Source organism: Neomonachus schauinslandi, chromosome 6 (genome assembly GCF_002201575.2).
Source record: "Neomonachus schauinslandi chromosome 6, ASM220157v2, whole genome shotgun sequence".
NCBI lineage: Eukaryota > Metazoa > Chordata > Mammalia > Carnivora > Phocidae > Neomonachus > Neomonachus schauinslandi.
In genome coordinates, this window is record NC_058408.1 from 53,022,645 (window position 1) to 53,046,535 (window position 23,891).

Sequence of the window (23,891 nt, forward strand, 5' to 3'; positions counted from 1 at the left end):
AAAATGCTGCCATAACATGGAAGTGCAAATATCATTTTGATACCCTGTTTTCATTTACTTTGGGTATATCCCAGAAGTGGGATTGCTGGATCATATGGTAGTTCTAGTTTTAATTTTTGGAGGAACTTCCATACTGTTTCCATAGTACCTGTATCAATTTACATTCCCACCAACAGTGCACAAGGGGTTCCTTTCTCTGCATCTTCACCAACACTTGTTATTTCTTGTCTTTTTGATGATAACCATTCTAACAGGTATGAAGTAACATCTCCCTGTGGTTTTAATTTGCATTTCCTTGATGATTAATGATGTTGAGCACCTTTTCTTGAACCTTTGGTCATTCGTATGTCCTCTTTGGAAAGATGCCTATTTAGGTTGTCTGCCCATTTTTAAATTGGCTTTTTTTTGAGTTGTAGGATTTCTTTATATATTTTGGATATTAACCCCTTATCAGATATTATGATTTGCAAACATTTTCTCCCATTTCATAAGTTTTCCTTTAGTTGATGGTTTCCTTTGCTGTCCAGAAGCTTTTTAGTTTGAGGTAGTCCCACTTGTTTGATTTTGTTTTTGCTTCATTTGCTTTTGGTGTCAACTCCAAAAAATCATTGCCAAGACCAAAGTCGAGGAGCTTACCCTTAAACTTTCTTCTAGGAGTTTTATAGTTTCAGGTCTTACCTTCAATTCTTTAATCCATTTTGAGTTAGCTTTTGTGTATAGTGTAAGATAGTGGTCCGGTTTCATTCTTTTGCATATAGCTGTTCAGTTTTCCCAACAGCATTTATTGAAGAGACCACCTTTTCCCCATTGTATATTATTGGCTCTGTTGTTGTAAATTAATTGACCCTATATGCATGGGTATATTTCTGGGCTCTCTATTCTGACCCATTGATCTATGTTCCTGTTTTATGCAAATACCACACTATTTTGATTACTATAACTCTGTAGTATATTTTGCAGTTGGAAAGTGTGATATCTTCAGCTTTGTTCTTTCTCAAGATTGCTTTGGCTATTCAGGGTCTTTTGTGTTTTCATACACACTTTAGGATGTCTTTTAAATTTCTATGAAAAATGTCATTGGAATTTTGATAGGGATTGCACTGGATCTGTAGATCACTTTGGGTAGTACGAACATTTTAACAATGTTAATTCTTCCAATCCATGAGCACAGAACATTTTTCCCATTTATTTGTGTCTTTAATTTCTTTTGTAACCCTTGGTTAAATGTGTTACTAGTTTTTTTAATGCAATTGTAAATGGCATTGTTTTCTTAATTTTTCCTTTTGATAGTTTGTTAATAGTGTATAGAAATGTAACTAATTTTATATATTGATTTTGTATTCTGGAACTTTGCTGAATTAATTTATTCTTATAGATTTATGGTGGATTCTTTAGAGGTTTATTATTAATATTAATATTATATATATTATCTATATATAATATTGTGTAATCTGCAAACAGTAGAGTTTTAGTTCTTCCTTTCCAATTTGGATGCCTTTTATTTTTTCTTGCCTGATTGCTCTGGCTACGACTTCTAGTGCTATGTTAAGTAAAAGTGGTGTGAGTGGGTATCCTTGCTTTGCTCCTGATTTTAGAGAAAACTCTTTCAGCTTTTCATTATTGAATATGATCTATCCATTGGTGAAAGTGGGAGTATTGGAGTCCCTACTATTATGGTGTTGCTGTCTATTTCTCCCTTCAGGTCTGTCAGTATTTGCTTTAAATATTTAGGTACTCCTAGGTTGGGTACATAAATGTTGACAGATGTTATATCTTCTTGGGATTGATTCCTTTATCATTATATGATGACCCTATTTTCTCTAGTAAAAATCTTTGTCTTAAAGTCTATTTTGTCTGATATAAGTATAGCTACCCCTGCTTTCCTTTGGTGTCCACTTGTATAGAATATCTTTTTCCATTCTTGGGCGCCTGGGTGGCTCAGTTGGTTAAGCGACTGCCTTCGGCTCAGGTCATGATCCTGGAGTCCTGGGATCGAGTCCCGCATCGGGCTCCCTGCTTGGCAGGGAACCTGCTTCTCCCTCTGACCCTCCCCACTCTCATGCTCTCTCTATCTCATTCTCTCTCTCAAATAAATAAATAAAATCTTTAAAAAAAAAAAAAGAATATCTTTTTCCATTCTTTCACCTTCAGTCTGTGTGTGTGTGCTTAAAGCTGAAGCAAGTCCTTTCTAGGTAGCTTTAGTCCGTTTATATTTAAAGTGATTATTCATAAGTATGACTATTAATATTTTCTAATTGTTTTCTGGCTTTGCAGTTCCTTTGTTTCTTCTTTTCTTGCTCTCCTTTGTGATTTGATGATTTTCTTTAGTGGAATACTTAGTTTCCTTTCTCTTTCTCTTTTGCATATCTACTATGGAATTTGCTTTGTGGTACCATGAGGCCTACATGAAACATCTTATATATATATATGTATATATATATTTTAAAGATTTTGTTTATTTATTTGACAGAGAAAGAGATAGCGAGAGTAGGAATACAAGCAGGGGGATTGGGAGAGGGAGAAGCAGGCTTCCCGCGGAGCAGGGAGCCTGACGCAGGGCTCGATCCCAGGACCTTGGGATCATGACCTGAACCGAAGGCAGATGCTTAACGACTGAGCTACCCAGGTGCCCTGAAACATCTTATATTTATAATAATCTATTTTAAGCTGGTAACAACTTAACTTCAAATGCATACTAAACTGCATTTTTAAAAAAAATTTTTATTTATTTATTTGACAGAGAGAGACACAGTGAGAGAAGGAACACAAGCAGGGGGAGTGGGAGAGGGAGAAGCAGGCTTCCCATGGAGCAGGGAGCCTGATGCAGGGCTCAATCCCAGGACCCTGGGATCATGACCTGAGTTGAAGGCAGACGCTTAACGACTGAGCCACCCAGGCGCCACCTAAACTGCATTTTTACTTTCACATATTTTATGTTTTTGATCTCACAATTTACATCTTCTAGTCTTGTTTTTCAAATAACAAATTATTATAGTTTTTTTTTTACTACTTTTGTCTGCTAATCTTCATACTAGAGTTATAAGTGATTTACCCATCACCATTACAATATTAGAATAGTCTCAATTTAACTATATATTTACCCTTGTCAGTGAGATTTATTACTTTCATATGTTTTCCTGTTACTAATTGGCATCCTTTTGTTTCAACCTGAGGAAGTCCCCTTAACGTTTCTTGTAAGTCCAGTCTAGTGGTGATGAACTCCTTCAGCTTTTGCTTATCTGAAAAATTCTTTGTCTCTCTCTCAGTTCTGAAGCACAACTTTGCTGAATAGAGTATTCTTGGTTGCTAGTTTTTGTCTTTCAGCACTTTCAGTGTATTATGCCACTCCCTTCTGGCCTGTAAGGTTTCTGCTGAAGAATCTGCAAGTAGTCTTTTGGGGTTTCCCTGGTATAGAATGAGTTGTTTTTCTCTTGCTGCTTTTGAGATTCTGTCCTTTTCTTTAACTTTTGACAATTTAATTATAATGTGGCTCAGTGTGTGGCTTTATTTAGATTCATCTTATTTGGAACTTTCTGGGTTTCCTGGATCTGGATTTCTCTTTCCCGATGTTAGGGAAGTTTTCAGCCATTATTTATTTGAATAAGTTTTCTACCCCATGCCACCCCCTTTACTCTATCCTCCCCACCCCCCACTATTTTCCCTTCTGGGACCTCTATAATGTGTATATTGGTCTGCTTCACAGTGTTCCATAAGTCTTTAAGCTGTCTTAATTCTCTTAAGTCATTTTTTCTTTCTGCTCCTTTGTCTGGATGAATTCCACTGCCTTCTTCTAGGGTTCACTGATCCTTCTTTCCAGCTGATCTAGTCTGCGGTCGAACCCCTCCCTCTATTGAATATTTTAATTCAGTTATTATATTCCTCAGCTCTGTGATTTCTGTTTAGTACTTTAAAAATATATTCTATTTCTTTGTTGAAATTTTCACTTTGTTCATGTTCTCTTGACCTTAGTGAGCACCTTTATGACTATTATTTTGAACTCCCTACCTAGTAAATCACTTATGTTTCTTTCATTAAGGTCTGTTTCTTGCGTTTTTTCTTGTTCTTTTGTTTGGAACATAGTCCTCTGTTTCTTCATTTTCCTTCACTCCCTGTGTTGGTTTCTGTGCATTAGATAAAACAGCCACCCCTCCCAGTGTTGATGGAGTGGTCTTGTGCAGAAAATGAACTTTATCATTCAGCCTTATCCAAGCTCTTGGGTCTCTTAAACCTTTGTGATTGTCTAAGCCACCTTCTTTGTTTTTAGTGGGTCCCAGGAGTTGAAGGTGTGTCAATCATGTGGGTATTTTCTTGGTCACCCAATGTGTAGGAGTCACTTAGCTAGTTTCTAGGTTTCTTTCAGAGGGAATTGCTTCAAGTGTAGCTGTAGATTTGGTGTGTCTGTGAGAGGAGGTGAGTTCAGGAAACTCCTGCATCACCGTCTTTGATTAGTATGCTTTCAAGATCCTTTTCTCATTCAGCTCCTCCATGAAAGCCTTTCCTGAATCCCCCAGACTGTGGCAGCAACGTCTTGGTGCATCATGCATCTTAGTTTGATTCTATTGTACTGAGCACACTACTTTCAAAGGAAAGTGCTTAAGAAATATTTGCCCCTTCAGCAGAGACACCGTCCAGAAAGGCACTCCAGCACCCCTACAGGTAGCCCTTGGTGAAAAGTTTCCTACTGTAATTTTGGGGAAGGTGAATTATAACCAAGGACTTAAAATTACACAATGATAATTGGGGGAGGGAGGGGAATTAGTAAATTATGTCATTTAATACTTGGGAGATTTTTCATAAGAGTTTGTTCTGTAGGGTATTGGTAAAGAAAAAAATATTCAATGACACTTGGTAAAAATGGCAAGACAGAGTTTATTCAGGACCATTGCAATAGGTATAGGGATTATGGCAATGGGATTTTACAGGGGGAGAGAGATTGGCATCAATTCCAAATATAGCATGAGCAGGGAGGAATTTAAGCCAAGGATCTGAGTGGGGTTTAGTGGATGGAAAATTACTACAAGGAAACATCACAGATAAGGGGGATTCACGCTAAATTGACCTAACGGTATTCTTGCTGAAGGCATGCCCGGGTGATCAGACATTATTACCTTGGGGATGCTGAAGGATGAGTAACATGGTCAGATACTCATGATGATCAAATATTGAGAATGGGGAGGGAGAGTTCCGGTTAAACTGACTTCGCAGGGTTTTTGCTAAAACTTGGTTTTACAAGGAAGTTTTCAGATGGGCCTAGAATAAAGTTTGGTCAAGCAAAGACTCGTTGTCAGTATCATTTTTTAAATTATATTTAGTTTATGCTAGTTAAGTTGATCTGTTTGTGGTTTTAGATATGTATTTTCTTTGTTTTGTTTTTAAACCGAAAGAAAGTGTATTTAGCTTTATCTTATGGAAATTATGAGATAGAGTTAAAACTGCTGGTAGGCTCTTCTGACAAGGATAAAGGCATTTAGTGCCACCTGGTGGCCATGTCTTCTTACTGCAAAGTTCCCAAGAGCAGCCCTAGAGGAAATTGGCATTTGAACTTTATACCAAACCCCGAGAGCACTAAGGATGTGTCATGACAGCAAGAGACACGAACAACTGTACTCTTTCCCCCACTCCCCTCTTTCCCAAGCCTTGAGGTTGAGAAGTAGCAGCTTGACAAGGGAAGCAGAGTAGTGAAAATGCTGAAGTCCATACCCTTCCCCCTCCCCTTGATACTGTGGGTTTCTGAGCCTGAAGTGAAAAGCCAGAGAAGGAAGCTTTGTGTTGATTGGAGTACTGATTATTATGTTGGACCGGTCTTTTAAAGGCCATGATGAAGGCCTCTTTATTTCATGGCTAAAAGTGGCTAGACAATCTTTGTTGTTGCTCAGCTTTCACCCAAAGGGCAGGCAAAGTGCAAATCCAAATGGCGGCATTGAAGGGACAAAGAAAAAAGAAAAAAATTGTGGGTTTCACTTGCATCCTGTTGTGTGTAGCTCATCCAGTAAACATGTTTCAAATGCATAAATGTGAAAGGAAAAAAATGCATAAATGTGAAAGGAAAAAAATGCATAAATGTGAGGAAAAAATCAGTGGGAAAAGAAGCACATGATTCTGCCAAAGAACAGGAAAACTGAATTACATTTGGATTCTGGCTTCTCATCTCACTCATGAACAAACCAAGGTTAAAATCAGGGGACGCAGGAGCCCAAGGTAAAGTTATCAGTAGAGTCTGCTCCAGGATTCATAGTAAACTATTTTTTTAAAAAAGATTTTATTTATTTATTTGAGAGGGATGGAGAGAGATAGAGAGAGAATGAGCAGGGGGAGGGGCAGAGGGAGAGGCAAGCAGACTCCCCACTGAGCAGGGAGCCCGATGTGGGGCTTGATCCCAGGACACCTGGATCATGACCTGAGCCGAAGGCAGATGCTTCACCGACTGAGCTACCCAGGTGTCCCAGTAAATCAATTTTTAAAAAAAATCTGAAAAAATTCTCAAGTCCATGATACCCAGGACTCAAGTGGAATCTAGTTCTGGCCTACTGACCCTGACCCAACCATGGTTAGAAGAGCTATTTCTTTTTGATCTCTCTTCCTCTCCCCGTGGGTCTTTTGTAGGCACTGCAGGCAGGCATGGAGCCTGGTTCTTCCCTAGCCGTCATCCTCCTTTCTTTTCTATGCGCCCTCCGTCTTCTGCTTCTGTTCCTCCAAATAATGCCTACCCTTTGTACATGGCGTAGCAGTCAGCCAGTGTTCACACCCACTGGCTTAGTAAGTCCTTTCTGCCCCGCCCCCCCCCCCAAGGCATTCTATCTCCATTTACATGGGAGGGTCCCCAGGGCAGGGGCTGACATGCCCGAGGCCATCACACACCTGTAAGCGGCAGGGCCAGTGGGAGGCCAACTCTGGGCCTCTCTCCTTTATATTTACTGCCCTAACGTCTCTGCCCTCTTTTTCTGGCTTTCCGTTTTGGACTATGACCATATTTTTGACTTTTTTTTTTTTTTTTTTTGGTGTGTGTGTGTGAAAGTTTTCAAGACGCCCACGAGTGGAAACTGTACTCCCCCCAGCCAAATCAAACTCCGCCAGATTCCTTACAGCTGTGTGCCGTTGAAATGACTAATGAAAGCACCTTCTGCCGCTGGTGGAACTTTCACATCGGGCACCGTTGCTGGTGCTCACCAGGACCCGACCCCGCGTATTTACATACTGGATGTCACCCCAAAAGCCCCCGACCAGGGGATTTCCGGGATGTAATAAGAACGTCGCTCGGGGCCTTGGAAGGTGCACTGAGCACTCGTCCTGCAGGGAAGGGGGGGTAGCATTTCGGACCCCACCCCTCCCTCACCAGGCTCTTCTCCTGGGGAGATGCCCAGTTCAGTCACCGGCCCATCGGTGGCAGGACCGTGCCTGCTTGCCAAGTACTGAGGTGCTGGGAATACCAGCAGGAGGAATTTGGGGCCCCTGGACACCCGGAGCTTGGTGCCTGGCTAAGGCATGAGACCCAAACACTCTGATAAGTTCAATCCATAACACGGGTAAAAAGGGGGCATTCTGGGAGTTCATTTGAGGGGTGCCTAACTTAGCAGTGACCAGGGGAGGCTTCCCGGGGTTTGTCATGACTGGGCTGTCTTCGACATTTTTTTAAAAAAGTCTTTTTTTCTTAAAAATAAGAAAATCTAGTTATAAAGGTAATACATTCCATTGAAATTAATTTAAACCTCATAGAAATATGTTCCTTTAGAAAAAGTTGGGGGAATGAAGAAGAAGAAGAAAGAAAACTTGATTTGTAGGATTTCTACTCAGTTGGTGCTGTGGCTTTCTTCCTGAAAAGTTGTATGTGTGTGTGTGTGTGTGAGTGTTGCGCAGGTGTGCATGTGTAAGGGGGTGGAGTAGTGTCCTAAAGAGGGAGGTGAAGACTCTAGGGAAGGCCTTGTCCCTGTGGCCACAACCAGCCCGAGTGAGAAATCAGCCAGCCACTTACTCGGTACCCACCTGCTATGGACTCTCGTTTTTCTGACCTGATTTTCCAGGTTTGGGTCTTGGCTCTTCCTGTCCTGTAACTTCAGAGTCTCGTCTGTGCCCACTCTCCAAACAGTATATCAGGGTGTTTTTCTATGTGAAAAGGATCTCTCCCTGAAAAGAATGATAAGACCTGGTTTGAGATGTCAGTTCGTAACCTGCCACAATGCCAGGAAGAGCTCGCATTTCCTGAGGACTTTCTGGGCTGAGAGCTTTATTCCTTCATAACATTAATGCTCACAAGAACCTTCTGAAGCAGGGGTTTCATCACTCCCATTTCACAGATGAGGCAAGTAAGGCTATTCCTTGCTCAGAACGCATGGCTAAGAGTTGGCAGAGCCTGGCCTCAAACCCAGGTCTGCATGACTCCTGAGTCTACGCTCGTGAACATGATCCTCCCCTGCATTCTTTCTCAAACATATTTGGCCCCAGAAGTGTTTTTAATTACATGACCCTCATCTCTGGGCATTATTATTACCATTCCATGGGTCACAATGTGGGAAATGGTGCCCCAGGGAAACACTTTGCCCCACCTGACAGAGATAATAGCACAATCTCAGTGCTCGGTTGATGTTTCACAAAATGGGTGCTGCGGATACTTACCTCCCACCAGGGATGTGTGTGTCTTAAAAAGAACATTTGTAATGTCATTGAAGAAATGAAGCAGCGTTTTGCCTGGAATGACAATGAAGATGGCGGCTACTAGGTACAGAGACCCCCCCAAACCCCGGTCCTGGGGGGGGGCAAAGCTCTACATGCTAAAATGGGGCTCAGCCGGCCAAGGGAGCCCGCTGGAGAAGAGGGGTCAGAGCTTGACTAAAGTTTGTTCAACGAGGGCGTTCTTATTAGCATTCCGGAAGCTGTGCAAGAGGCAGGACCTAGACATAGGACTCAGAAAGATGAGAGTCAGGAAGGGTGTGGCAGCCATGGGCACAGCTGGAGCTCAGCTAGGCACCAGCGGGTGTCTCAGGGCTCCTACAGCCACCAAAGGGCTGACCTTTGGACAGTCACACAGGCTTCCTCCCATTTTTGTTTATGTCTTACTGCATCCTCATAGTTTCATCCAGTGCTTTGCAAGCTTGCATTTCCAGGATTTCATACTTTCTACCCTCATTGAGACTGGAGAGCACAAAGGTTTTATTTACCTTGCACAAGGGTTTTAACCTCTTCACAAAGGAGCGATACCTTTTATTGACTGAACTGTGTCCGCCCGCTCATTCATATATTGAATCCCTAACCCCCAATGTGACTCTGTTTGGAGATCGGGAACTCTAAGGAGGTAAGTAAGGTTGAATGAAGTCCTAAGGGCAGAGCTGTAATCTGATAGGACTGATCCTTCTAAGAAGAGGAAGGGACTCCACAGAGGAAAGGCTGTGGAGACACCGGCAGGTGGGAGTTGGCTGGAAGCCAGGAAGAGACGCTCACCTGAAACTGAAGTTTCAGCACCTTGATCTTGGACTTCTTGCTTCCAGAACTGTGAGAAAATCAATTTCTCTTGTGTAAGCCACCCAGGGCCGAGTAGCATAAACTAAGTCTGGTTGACTGAGACTGAAAACGAACTACTAAAAGGATACTGAATCCAGTCAGGAAGACTGGAGCCGCAGTGTGGGGTCTCATTAGGCACATGTGTAGAAGGGTGTGTGAGGACCACAGAGCCACACTACAGGACACTGGGTGCTGCCGGCGGCTCTGACATCTCCAGCCCTGGACTGAGCCAGCAAGATGGCGGACCATCTTGCAGAATGAACGTGCCTGCGGTCCCCGTAGTTCAGGAGCAGCACTATCTCCTTGGTAGCGCCTACATTACCCAACTGCTACCTTCTAGCTGCAAGGAAGCCTGGAAAACTGAGCATGGGGCATTTTCAGCATTGACAGTGCTCCCATCGAGATTCATAAGGTGGGGGAGCTTTCCCAAACAATAAAGGGAGATTCAAAAATGCCAGTTGGCCAACGGGAACGAAAAGTTTCTCCACAGATAGGGAATCTTAGAGACCCCCAAAATAGAGAGTATAGCTTCACTCATAGCACCAAGAACCAGAAATTGGAAAGCCAGGAGCTGAGTTACCCTGCCTGTGTCTCTCTGTAGTCTTTCTTTCTCTCTGTCTTCCTGAGGACTGGGTTTCCTGATCCGCTTGCTCATGGTGAGGGTCACTTCCTTCCTGACTGTGGGAAATTAGTTGCCTGTCTCCTCTGGGACTTCTGTTTCTTCTTCTTCCAGAAATCCTTCCCTATTCCCTTTTGAGGGTCCCTTCTCTGTCCATTTATGCTCTGGGTAGCTCCAGCACCAGCTCTAGGAAAGAACCACATGACCAGCTAATCATTGTATTGCCTGGCCACAGCAAATGATCCAGGGATGGACATGTGACCTAAGACAGCCTGACACTTTAAAAAATTGAACTATAACTGGGATGCCTGGGTGGCTCAGTCAGCTAAGCATCTGCCTTCAGCTCAGGTCATGATCCCAGGGTCCTGGGATCGAGCCCCATGTCGGGCTCCTGCTAGTGGGGAGCCTGCTTCTCCCTCTCCCTCTGCAGCTACCCCTGCATGTGCGTACTCTCTCTCTCCCTTTCTCTTTCTCTGTCAAATAAATAAATAAAATCTTTAAAAAAATTGAACTATAACTTACATGTAAAATGCATGAATTTTAAGTGTATGGCTCAATGAATTTTACATATTTATACACCTGTGGAACCACCACCAAGATGGAGGACATCTCCAGCAGCCCCAAAGCCTCCCTTACACTCTGTCAATACTCCATCCAAAGATAATCACTAGTCTGACTTTCATTACCATAGATAGAAATCTTACCTTTTTTGAATGCCATTTAGATGGAATCATACTGTATATATAATCTTTGGTATCTGGCTTTTTTGCTCAACATTATGTCTATGAGATTCATCCAAGTTGTTTTTACAGTCTTGGCTTACTCAGTTTCACACCCCATGGTATTCTATTATATGACTTTTACCACAATTTATCCATTTTACCATTGATGGACATTTGGGCTGTTTCTGGTTTGACATTATTAAATAACGTTGCTACGTACTTTACTGTATATATCTTGGCAGATACAAGCACTCATTTCTTTGGGTATATATCAAGAGTGGAATTTCTAGGTCATAGAAAAAAATACATAATTTTAGTAGGTATTACCAAATAGTTTCCCAAGTGATTGTACCAATTTACACATTTGCCAGCAATATATGAGAACTACAGTTGCTCCACATGCTTGCCTATACTTACTGTTGGCCTTAAAAGTTGTGGCCATTTTGATTGGATATCACAGTATCACATTGTAGTTTTAATTTGTATTTCCATGATAACTAATGGTGCCAAACACTTTCATATGCATATTGGCCATTTGGATATCCTGTTTGGTCAAGTGGCTGTTTCGGAAAAACACTGGTTGTTAGTCTTTTTTTTTTTTTTTTAATTGACTTCCAGCAATTCTTTATGTAGTCTCAATGCATGTATCCTTTGAGTCCAGATACAGATATTTGCTTGATAAAATGTATTGCAAACATGTTCACCTACCCAATGGTTTGCATTTTCAGTTCCTTGATGATGTACTTTGAGGGACATAAGCTTAATGTATTAATATTTTCCACGGTTATTGCTTTTTAACTTGTTCTGTTTAAAACACTGTCATGGAGTTTATATACCACAGGATTTTGGAAATTACTTGAAAACACTCTCTTATATTCTGGATTCGGAAACCAGGGTGAGGATATGGTAAATAATATTCTTGTCATCCTAACTGGGGCAAAACCACTGGTAAACCAGAAACCAAGCTAAAACCCAGGTCTCCTGGATTGAACCCTCACCCGCTACCTGTAGTCTGTCAAAGAAAGACCAGAAGGGTGGTGATGAATGACATCACTTTCGGTTCAGGCCTACGGTAGGCTAAGGTAGGTGGAGGTTTTCCTCTCTTGCTTTGACCCTGGGCAAATAGAAAGTGAGATCCCGTCTGGTCTGCAGTGGCAGAGACTTCAGGAAGTCCACACAAGTCAAAGGGCCAAAGTAGATGGGTGTCAACAGGTAGAATTCAGAGGGACTTCCCTGAGGTCCTTCCTGTCAAAGAAAGAAACATTAGAGATCTTTGTGAAGAGAAAAACACCTCAAGGACTATTCCAGACTGGGTAATGTCTCCTTGGTGGGGCTGCTACGCCTTGGTTTTTAGGACACTGGGCTCCATCCCACTGTGGCCAGTTGCAGGAATCTGGGATTGAAATCCGGATGCTTCAAGCAAGTCCTAGGGGATGGCTCAGTTCCAGGGAGCAGCAGGGTTTTCTCATTGGCAGCCAGAGGGAGGTGATGGACATTTGGATGCGTTGGTGTTCACCAATGAGTGGAAGATCAGCGATGGGATGATGACTCCACAAGGCCTTTTCTGACCTCCTCTTCCGGCCTCTGACTCTCACCACCTGACTGCAACAACCAGCACCCCACGGGTTCCCTTAGACATGCTCACGACTCTCAAAGTGTCACTGGGGTCTCTATACCGACAATAGACATATTTTGAATGTCCCCTCACACGATTAGAGGAATGCAGCACATTTCAGAGTGGTTCCTAAAATCAGATGTGTGGACTGATGCCAGGCTGTGTAAGAATTATCCTTGTGGGTCTTGGCTTGGGCCTGGGACCCTGGCATCTTTTTTAAGCCGGTCCAGGTGAGCACGGTAACAGATGATTCTGGAAATCATTTTGCTACTTAGTGCTTGGGCTCTGACAGACCAGGGTTTCAATTCTGCCTCTGCTTTACCCCTTAACAATTGTACTTTCTTGCCCACAAATAGCCTCTTGAGCCCTCAGTTTTCTTGTCTGCAAAATGTGGAATAATAGCAATATGTACCTCATGACTTTGTTTCCCTGAGTGAGTGAGGTAATGTGAAGCCCTTAGAGCTGAAGCCCAGAGCTTGTCGCTCAGTGAGTCACAATCACATGTGTTACCGTCATTATTATTATCAGTCCGACACGTCTCTCTCCTCTCCTCTCTCCGTTCTCACGGTTCCTTTTTATGCCCTAACTGCATATTCACATTGCTTAGTTACATAAAACCAACTGCCCACACTAAATTTTATTTAATACAAAGAGAACAAAGAACACATTATTATTTTGTTCTTATTGGTGAAAAAAGAGGACAGAGAAAGTTACATGATTTGCCCCACATCCCCTAACTTGTAAGTGTCAGATCTGTGGTCTCAAGCCCAGACTGTGGGTTCTACAGCCAAGAAGGATGAATTGGAGAGAAATGCTGCAAAGGGGTGCCTGGATGGCTCAGTCCTTGGGCGTCTGCCTTTGGCTCAGGTCATGGTCCCAGGGTCCTGGGGGCGAGCCCCACATCAGGCTCCCTGCCTGCTTCTCCTTCTCCCACTCCCCCTGCTTGTGTTCCCTCTCTCGCTGTGTCTCTCTCTGTCAAATAAATAAATAAAATCTTAAAAAAAAGAAAAAGAAAAAGAAAAAAATGCTGCACAGCTGCGGGAGGAGACACCGTCTACTCACACCTGCTCGGCTTCAGGTTCTATGTTTTGAGCGTGTGCGTCATTGCAAAAAAGCTCAATTCATCACCCGCTCAGTTTTAACAGATCAACTCTTTGCCACAAAGGGGAAGCGAACAGATGAAATGAAGGTTCATCCTTAACGCCTGGCTAACCAGGCGAGGCCACCGAGCCACGTTAGAAACGCGGAGTTGCTGCCCCGCATTTGAACCCACATTTCAACCAGGTCACGAGGTTGACGTCTGAGAAGCAGTAAGAGGAGGCAGGACCCCCCAGGTGGGTTAAAGGGGTCCAAGCGCTTGCACGGAGCAGTACTTTCCCGATTAAGGGAGTTGGGATTTCCAGGGGAGAGCGACACCATTGGTGAGGAGGATACTTCGCTCGGCGGCAGGTCACACAGTAGAAGCGTTCCTTCTTATTCTTACCCACATCCCTGTGCTTCCCGTCACCAGTGGCATTCCGATAGCAGCCCCGTGGGGCCTCATTGAGACATGCTCATGACTGTGGAAGCATCATCAGAGTCTTCATAGTGACCAAGTCCCTTTCCAGTGGGCGTCTTCGAATGCTTGAAACTTTCCTCACATGATTGAGGAAGGCGGAAACAATGTGGTAGTAAAATTGGATTCGGATAGGCGTCTCCCACATCTGCGAGTCAAGATGACACGGTTGCTGATGAGTATGTTTTTGTTGTTGTTGTTGTTTTAACTGTTCTGGGTTCCAGGGATCTTCTTCCTTGAATTTCTTTGAACCACAGATTTTCACTGTTGATTCGCGAGTGTGACATGTGCAGCTCCCCCGAAGTTGTCATCGTCTAGTGTTTATGGTGGTTTGTGGATTTTTTTTTTTTTTAAGATTAGGGACTATGTCTTTTTTTTTTTTTTCACTTAAATTTAAATTTTATTGAAGTATAACATGAATACAGAAAAGAGCACAAAGCTTAAGCATAGAGCTTGAGGGAATGCATAAGGATGCACCCTCATGCACCCAGCACCTCAGTCAGGAAACAGAATGCTAAAACTGCAAAAGCTCCTCACCGCTCTCTTAAAGTCACTACTTCCTCTTTCTCCTCCCACCAGGGGAACCAGAGTCCTCGCTTCTCCAACATACATTTGCTTTGTATGCGGGAACCATATTTTTATGTCAGAAAAAAAAATACTTCATTTATGACATATTATAAAACTCTAGAAGCATATGTTCTTCAGGAAATACACAACACTTGGGTTACAAGTTCTGTAGTCCTTGGCTTTACTCGTAAAAGTTGGATTTTCAATTTAATTTTGTCTTCTTATATTGTAATAATTTCAAACTTAGAGAAAACTTATAAGAAGAGAGTAGTAATTTTTCTCTTGAATCAACTGAGGGGAATTTGCTGGCACTGATGCTCTGTCCCCGCCCCCCCCCCAATATTTTAGTGTATAGTTCTTTCACACAGGATGTCCTTCTACATAATGATAATACAACCATCAAAATCAGCAAAATAACATGCATACATTATCACCACTTAATGTGAGGACACCATTCAAGTTTCGGCAACAAGTCTGAGATCACATACTGCATTTAGTTGCCGTGTCTCCTTGGTATTCAAAGTGGGAGAGTTGCTCACTCTTCCCTTGACTTTCAGAGCCTCCACACTTTACAAAATTACAGGGCAGTTATTTTGTTAAGTGTACCTCAATTTGATTTTATCGGATATTTTTTCATAATTAGAGTTAGGTAATGCTTTTTTATTTTAGGCAGGAAGATCACAGAAGTGATGGTCTTCTCATTGCCTCCAATAGGTGGTGCCCAATTTTAATTTGTCTTATTAAAGGTAATATTTACCTTGATCACTTGACTAAGAGTATCTGCTAGGTTCCTTTATTGTAAAAGTATTCTTTCCCCCTTTTTACTTAGTATTTTATGGGAGGTGTTTTGAGACCATTTATATATCCCATTCTATATCACATTCACCCATTAGTTTTAGCATCCATTGATTCTTATTTTTTTAATTCAAGTATAATGAACATAGTGTTATGTTAGTTTTGGGTGTATAATACAGTGATTCAATAATTCTGTACATTACTCAGTGCTCACCATGATAACTGTACTCTTAATTCCCTTCACCTATTTTATCCATCCTCCCATCCACCTGCCCTCTGGCAACCACAAGTTTGTTCTCTATAGTTAAAAGTCTGGTGGGTTTTTTCTTTTTATTTGTTTCTTTTTTTCTTTGTTTTGTTTCTTAAATTCCACATATGAATGAAATCACATGGTATTTGTTTTTCTCTTACTGACTTATTTCACTTAGTTTTATACCCTCTAGATCCATCCATGTTGTTGCAAATGGCAAGATTTCATTCTTTTTTATGGCTGAGTAATATTCTGTTATATATATATATATATATATATATATATATATATATATATATATATCTCACATCTTCTTTATCCATTCATCTATGGATGGACATTTGGGTTGCTTCCATATCTTGGCTATTGTAAATAATGCTGCAGTAAACATATAGGGGTGCATGTATCTTTTCAAATTAGTTTTTTCATTTTGTTTAGGTAAATACCCAGTAGTGCAATTACTGGATCATATGGTAATTCTATTTTTATTTTTTTTGAGGACCCTCCATACTGTTTTCCACAGTAACTACACCAGTTTGCATTCCCACCAATAGTGTATGAAGGTTCCTTTTTCTCCATGTTCTCACCAACATTTGTTATTTCTTGTGTTTTTTCATTTTAGCCATTCTGACAGGTGTGAGGTGATATCTCATTATAGTTTTGATTTGCATTTCCCTGATGGTGAGTGATGTTGAGCATCTTTTCATGTGTCTGTTGGCTATTATGTCTTCTTTAAAATAATGTCTATTCCTGTCCTTTGTGCAATCTAGTGATTATTCTTGTCTGAACCAATGTTATTATGATGGTTGCCAGATAGTTATTTTCTAACTTAATCTAATTATTCATTCTATATTTATTAGTTGGCATTCTCCTGTAAGGAAAAAATTTCTCTTATCAAAATTAATTAATTAACTAATTTATTCGTTTGCATCAGTATGGACTCATGGATACCTATGTTATTCACTGGGTTCTAATCTCTTATCATCATTATTTATCAAACCTGTCATCAAATTGTTCCCAATTTGGCAGTGTCCCTATCATTCTTTTAGTACTTCCTTACTTAATGGAATAAGGTATTCTAAGAGCGTCTTGTAACTCTCCTGCCATTTCTTCTGAGGGCCCTACTTCCTTTTAAAGGAGAATGGTGTTTAGAAATCAAAATGTGGATGCTAGGTATGTTTAGTGTTATTGGAATGTCACTGCTCCCAGCTTCTCTCAATGGCTAGAGCTAAGGAGCACATACACACATACTCTACTCAGGCTTCGACAACCTGCACTAAGCTGTGAGGTCACTCTCCTCTGCTCCTGCTCTACTATCCTGCCTTCCCGCTCTTGCCATCTGCCCAACCTACAGCTAGATCCTCTCGTCACCCTGCTCAGAACCTAGTATCCTTCACCAGGCTGCTGTCACTGTCTCTCCACACAGTCACCCTCCTTCCCCATTACCACAGCCCACTCTTCTCCAATTCCCCTTCAAGGCTTCCATACCCTGGAATTCCACCTACCATGCTCAGCCCCTTTGAATAACTTTTGATTATGCAGGGTGGAAGGCAGGAAAGCAGAGATGGTCACAGGGCCAACCTCTCCATCAGGCACAGTAGACACAGTTCTCAGGGCCCATGATATTTTAGGGGCCCGCAACAATGTCGCAACTTTAATTTCTTTTAAATTCAGAAGAAATAATGAACATACTAATGAACCCAACCTGAATTAAATTTATTTTTATATCAATGCAAAATAAAATGTTTAATTTTTTTAAAGGTATGGAAGAGAATTTATTTAGCTTTGTGAGGTTTTACTTTCACAATAATACATACCCTTGGCACTGTAAGACCCTATTACAGTTTCATAAATTTCCCTAATAAGGTAAATATTCAGGTTAATTTTATGAGGCTTTCAGACATTAAGTTTGAGAAAGTTAATGGTTATCAGAATTTGCACAGATGATGACAATCAAAACAGTAAATAAAATCAAAGACTAAGACTTAACACCCCTAATAACATAGTAAATTGCAATTTCTAGTCAACATCTATTCCTGTGTTATATTCATTTTGATATCTTATTTTCCATTTTATACTCTGGTGTTTTCTTCTGAATATAGGTACAAATAATCTTTTGTGTTAACTCCCACTTTTAATACCACAAAGTCACCTGGTTTACCTTGGCTATCTTTTTATCATTTAGTGTAGGATACACTTTTTAAACTAGTTACACTCTAGTAACTTTGTGAATGAAAAAATTTTAAGAAAGCTAAGAACAAATAATGGAGTCATTCTTTCACTGGGCCTCATCCAGTTTCAGGAAAACCACTTCCCAAAAGCAGCAGTTCTGTATGATAAATCTTCCTGTGTCTAAACAGAAACTGAACGAAAAGTGAAATTATGGGAAATCTATGATAGTTTACTAGATATTGTGTGCTTTTAACAGCTCAACACTGGTAATACTTGATAATCAAGAGTAAAGTAATAGGCTAACATTGAAAAATGTATACTTTAATAAGTATATGAACAATTAGGTAAGCGTGTAGAGAAGCTGACCAAGCTACATATATTAGGAAATGCCAGTGTCCATCTAAATTTTCTGTATTTCATTTTTTTAAGAGAATATTTATTCAAGTTGTTTAATGTGTAATTTCTCGTGTGCCATTTTGGAAATCCTTTATTGTAAAGACTCTTCTTTTGTCTGATGACCAACAGCAGCCACAGTGTCAGTGATTATTCTGGACCTCCACGGTGGATAAATTCAATTTCTTTTTGGGACACAAGTTTCCTTCTGTATTTCTGTCCTGAGGTACTGTTTTTATTATTTCTGCAGTGTCTGGTGGACCCTAATGCACCAGCCACGCTGGTGATTTACTTCCATCAGAATGCTGTGAAGTTGAAGAGGAGTGAGGTGGTAGTCCTGTTGATCTCAAAACTTCTGATACATTGGGTTTAGGGTTGTCTCTTCTGTCAGGGGATCTTATTAATGGAGTATGTGACTCGACGACCAAAATGACCCTGTTGGCAGGTGCCATCTCACTGCCCTCATGACCCAAATTAATTTTTATGGAAGAAGGGAAGTAGCAAGGCCTTATGAAAGTTACAATGCAGCCTTGCTGTCTTGATTAGTTTCGTAGGTCCAGCTCCTTGTAGGGTTTCTGGAACATAGTATATACTCAATAAATGTGAAATAAATGAATGATTAAGTGGCCAAGCATTGGGGCTTGTATTTCTTGTTTTTCCCATGGCAGACAAGAATAGAGCAGAAAAAAAATTCATATTTGTTGATGGCCTGTTTACCAGAATGAGTGTTTGCTTTCCCCCAGTAGTTCAAAGCTATCTATATATTTATCCATTAATTCAAATCTTTACTGACTACCTATTATGCACATGGCTCTGCTCCTTTTGTGCGTCAGGATGGGATTGCAGAATGTCTACTTTAGTCTTAGGAGAACAAGGTATATCTATAAGAACAAAGTCCTGAACTAATCAGCCAGTATGGGAGTTGAACCGACTCCACCTCCCCGGGAGAGCCCTCCAAAACACGGGGCTTGAGCAGGTCAGAAATGTGCTGAGATAATCCTCCAGCTCCAGTAATACACGTCGTTACTCCATGCAGCCTTTTCTATAATGTTGACATGAGCCAACTTCATCTTTTCTCAGTATGAGCCACTGTTAAAAATGTTCACATCGTCCAAACTGGGTTAGTTCCTAGTGCTGTCAGTTGCTTTTTAAACAATAATAAAATCAAGTCTAAGGCTCATGTTGAGAACTTGGTTTTATTGGTGTTGTACAATGTGAGATGGATGAGATATTTGGGGCCAGAATTGTTTACCATCTACCATTTTTATTGAAAACTTTCTTATTCTAATCTAACTAAATTAAATGAGTCATAATTCAGAAAGTGGATGAAGTTAAATTTTCCTCTGTGCTGACTATGAAAAGTACTTGACAAACACAATAATAACATAGACATGATTGTATAAGGAATACTCAATATACTTAAAATAACACATAACTTTTAAGTACCCTCAAGTACTTTGGCATAAAATCTTCCATTCAAACCTTTACTATATTCTAGGTCAGCTGTTGGCAAACTGTGGCCTGGAGGCCACATCCAGCATACTCTCCCTTTTTTTTATGGCCTGTAAACTAAGTATTTTTTAAAAAATGTTTTGAAGTGGTTGAAAAAAATAAAAAGAAGTATATTCTGTGATATGTGAAGATTATATTAAAATTCAAGTTTCAATGTCCGTAAGTAAGGTTTTATTCTACTCAGCTACACACATTTGCTTATGTATTATCTGTGGCTACCTTTGAATGATGAATGGCAGAGTTTAGTTGCAGCAGACACTATATCGTTCTCAAAGCCAGAAATATTTGCCATCTGAAACTGAACAGAAGAGTTTGCCTTCCCCGGTGTGAGGTCCTTGAGACACAGCAGTGAACAAAACAGAGATCCCTGTGTTGGAGGAGGTCATCAAGAGGGCATGACTTCCAGCTGACCTGTGAGCTAGAGCCAGGCAATGGGAGGCTTCTTAGTCCCTCCCTGTCCTTGGAATGTACTTTTCCAAGGGCCATTCCCATCGTTGGAGCTCTTTCAAGGACACAACTTTAAAAAAGTAATGTGTTGTTTAAAAAAAAAAAAAGTGATGCGTTATTGAGACCATTTGGACTATGTATGTGACAGAACCCTGTTAAGGCCTCTATATAAACTTTTAAGATTCTGGCAGGTGGGGATGAAGATCTACTCATCTTGTTGTCGTCCAAGACAAGCCTTGTATGTAAACTCCCTTGCTTGTTAAACCTGCCACCTACCAATCCCAAGTGGCCTGTCTCTTTCTTTTGTCTCTCCCTGCCCTCCTTGTATGGGATCCAGGTTTGAATTTCACCCAGAGAACTCCCAAGGTTGCAAACCAACACCCTGCCCTCAGGAAACTTACATTTAAGTAGGGAAAGACAGTAAACATTATATATAATATATTAAAAGGTGATCAATGTGATGGGAAAAAAAAAGTAGAGTAAGGTAACAGGAATGAAGATATTGTTGGGAGGAGGAGGATGTTACAATTTTTTTTTTTTTTTAAATTTTATTTATTTATTTGCCAGAGAGAGACACAGCGAGAGAGGGAACACAAGCAGGGGGAGTGGGAGAGGGAGAAGCAGGCTTCCCGCGGGGCAGGGAGCCCGATGTGGGGTTCGAGCCGAAGGCAGACGCTTAACGACTGAGCCACCCAGGCGCCCAGGATGTTACAATTTCGAAGAGAACAATCAGGGTAAAACCTCATTAAAAAGGTGGTACTTGAGCAAAGACTTGAAATGGGTGAGGAAGTGAGCCAATGTGGGTGTCTGGGGGGAAAAGCATTCTAGGCAGATTATGGCAGCTCCTCACAGGGTTGTTGTGTAGATTAAGTGAGTAATGTATTTAACTAAAAATAGTGCCTGGCAAATGTTAAATTCTCAAAAAACAGTTCTTTTTTTTAGTACCAGCTGGCTGTAGATGCTACTTTCCTCTTTGCAGGGGTCTGCTGCCCTGCATGACTCTCGGTAGGCAATCACTATAGCAGAGAAAGGCTCTCCTGAGTACAGGGAATCTTGATACCGTAGCTTTATCTGTCCCAGGGTTAGCTTTCATCCCTGCAGCTTAGCTTTCAGGGACAGAGCGGTCTTGGAGAATCATGGGCTCAGGAGGTATCATATTTGTGGTCTGCGTAATTATAAAATACAGATTCCAGAGTTTGTCATCACACACTGGCAAAGGGACTTGCCCCACCATCACACAATTAGTCAGCAGCAGAGCTTCGATAGGCATGGGGTCTTATGCTTCCAAGTCTAGTGTTCTGTTCCTGGTCTGCACTCTTCGTCCTGCACAAAATCTATTTTTATGCAGCTTATTTCTTCCAGTAAATTTTCAGGTGTGTTTGTGCACGGACCATGTCTTACTCATTTGTTTTCCCCTTCAGAATCAGGCACCAAACAAACAAAAAACCAAAACCGTTGAAAGAATACTCAGTACCTGAACTTGATGAGCTCTATAAGGCTAGCTAGGCTGATAGATAAGAGACAGCATTTCTAGGGCAAAAAAATTGGGCAGATGATGCAGAACAAACACTTTGTTATCCTTTGTCTTAGTCCGGGTGGTTCTCAAAGTGTGGTTTATGAACCAGCAGCATCAGCATCACCTGATGCTTGTTAGAAATGCAAACTCTCGGGCCTCAACTTGAACTGACTGAATTTGAAACTCCGGGTGTGGGGCCCAGCAATCTATGCTGGAATAACACTCCAGGTGATTCTGAGGCATGCTAAAGTTTGAGAGTCCCTGGCCTCTCTTTTGTCTTTATGGATCTCTGGCCAGGACTCACCCTGCTCTGCCAAGTGCCTAAGCTATGTGTTGGGTGAGAAAGGAGCTTCTTTTATAAAACTTGGTAATAACCCAAAGGCAGGAAAATCTCTCTGGGGAAAGTTGAGATTGTATCACATTTCCAGGAGGTTTAACATATTCCCTCTGATTGGTGAAGGTGGGAAACACATTGGCATGAAGAATAACCTAGATTAGGTGTTGAAATTAAGGAAGATTTTAAATTCCTAAAATTTTAACTCTGGTTGGCCTTTGGCTTTGGGAACAGTATGGAATCTGGAAGCTCTGCTCTGATTTAGGCAGGCCACTTGAAACATTCTCTTGCAAAAAAGCAGAAGGTCAATTAATAGTAAGTGACTTCTCCAGAGTCCTATGGCAGATCAGCCTGTAGGAAGCACACGTATTAATCATTCCAACCTTGCAGGATTGCAGATGTGGTGTACCTTTGGCTGAGGTATGGGAAGAATAACCTAGGAATGCATCTTTGACCTAGGATAAAAGACTCTGAAAAATCCTCCCTGCTCCCCCATATATATAAAATATCTGAGCACAGGAAATGAAACTTAGAATTTGAGACAAATAGTTAAAAATATCTTTGTAAAGAAGACATGGATTTTCAAGACAATATTAACAAGGCAAATACAAATGAACAGTGAGAAGATGACAGAGAGTTCTACCTAGCACAAGCTTTACATCAGCAACATTACAAGGCAAAAATAAAGATGATCTAATCAGGTCTGACAAATGGTTGACCATAAAATCTGACATTATCAATATTTTTTTGAAAAATGGATTTATTTTAAAAAAAAATCTCTTCCTGCCACGTTAGGAGGACTTGCCTAAACATATAGTAAACCTTCAGGGATACAAACAATAGCATGAGGCCAGCTTGATTAGCAAGATCTTTGAAAACAGACAGAAAACAACCATTTCAGTGCTGTCTGCCTCAGGTCAGTATTTTACAACATTTCACCAATCTCACTCACACGTTTTTAGAAGTTATTTTGAAGTTTCTTGCCTGTAACGTCAAAAGACATGATGTACCATGGGGGAAAATTGTATGCTTCCTGCTGAAGTAGACATGTCTGAAATAATTCAAAGGAAAAATGGCATGAAATTAAATTTCATTCTTTGTCAGGAAATACTACTGGAAAATATACAAAAATACCACATGGAGAATTTTGTTGACAAATTGTTCCCTGCGGGATGCTTGTGACACAAATGGATGAAAGTGCAGATGTTTCTCACATGTCTCAGCTAAGTTAAGTGCTAGGTTTTGTTTCAGTAGTGGGATTAGGGAAGAACCACATTTCTGAATATATTACCAAGGGAAATAAATACAGATTTCTCAACTGTATATGATTTATTGAAAACATTGTTCTGTGGGGAAAACGCTGGACTACGTAGCTTTTCTGTACTTTTAAACTATCTTCTTTGGGTGAGTTCTCAGAAATGTCACGCTCACCCTTTTCTTCTGTCACACTGCCAACCACAGTGCAAGAAGAATCCCAGGGCCAAGAAATCGGCATGTATACTCTGCTCGAGGCTTGGACTGTATCCTGGGGGAAAATGGATCAGATTTGTGATATTGGATGGTCAGAGGCTGGACATGGCAGAGGGCCCAGAAGGAGCCAAGTTGGAGGCAGGGACAGTTGGAAAGCAGGGCAGATGTGCTGGAAGGACAGATGATGACATCCCGAATTAGGGGTATGGGGGAGGACTCAGAATGTTGAGTGAGGGTGACAGATGTCAGGAATGACTCCCAGGTTTCTGGCAGTGAGTCAGGAAGCGAGAACATTTGGAATCGATTTTTGGGAACAGACACAGGAGGTAAGCTGAGCTTTCAGTGGATGTCAGCTCCTTGCCTCCCTTCTTACATTTCGCTGTCACAACGTGCCCCCTATCCCGGTATCCTCCCACATCCAGGTAACCTCCC

The 23,891-nt window shown here is 41.2% G+C and overlaps 1 pseudogene; it reads right to left on the minus strand.

Annotated features, from left to right (window-relative positions):
• Positions 1 to 18,330: 18,330 nt before the first annotated feature.
• Positions 18,331 to 23,891, minus strand: part of LOC110574215 — a 5,964-nt pseudogene continuing 403 nt past the window's right edge.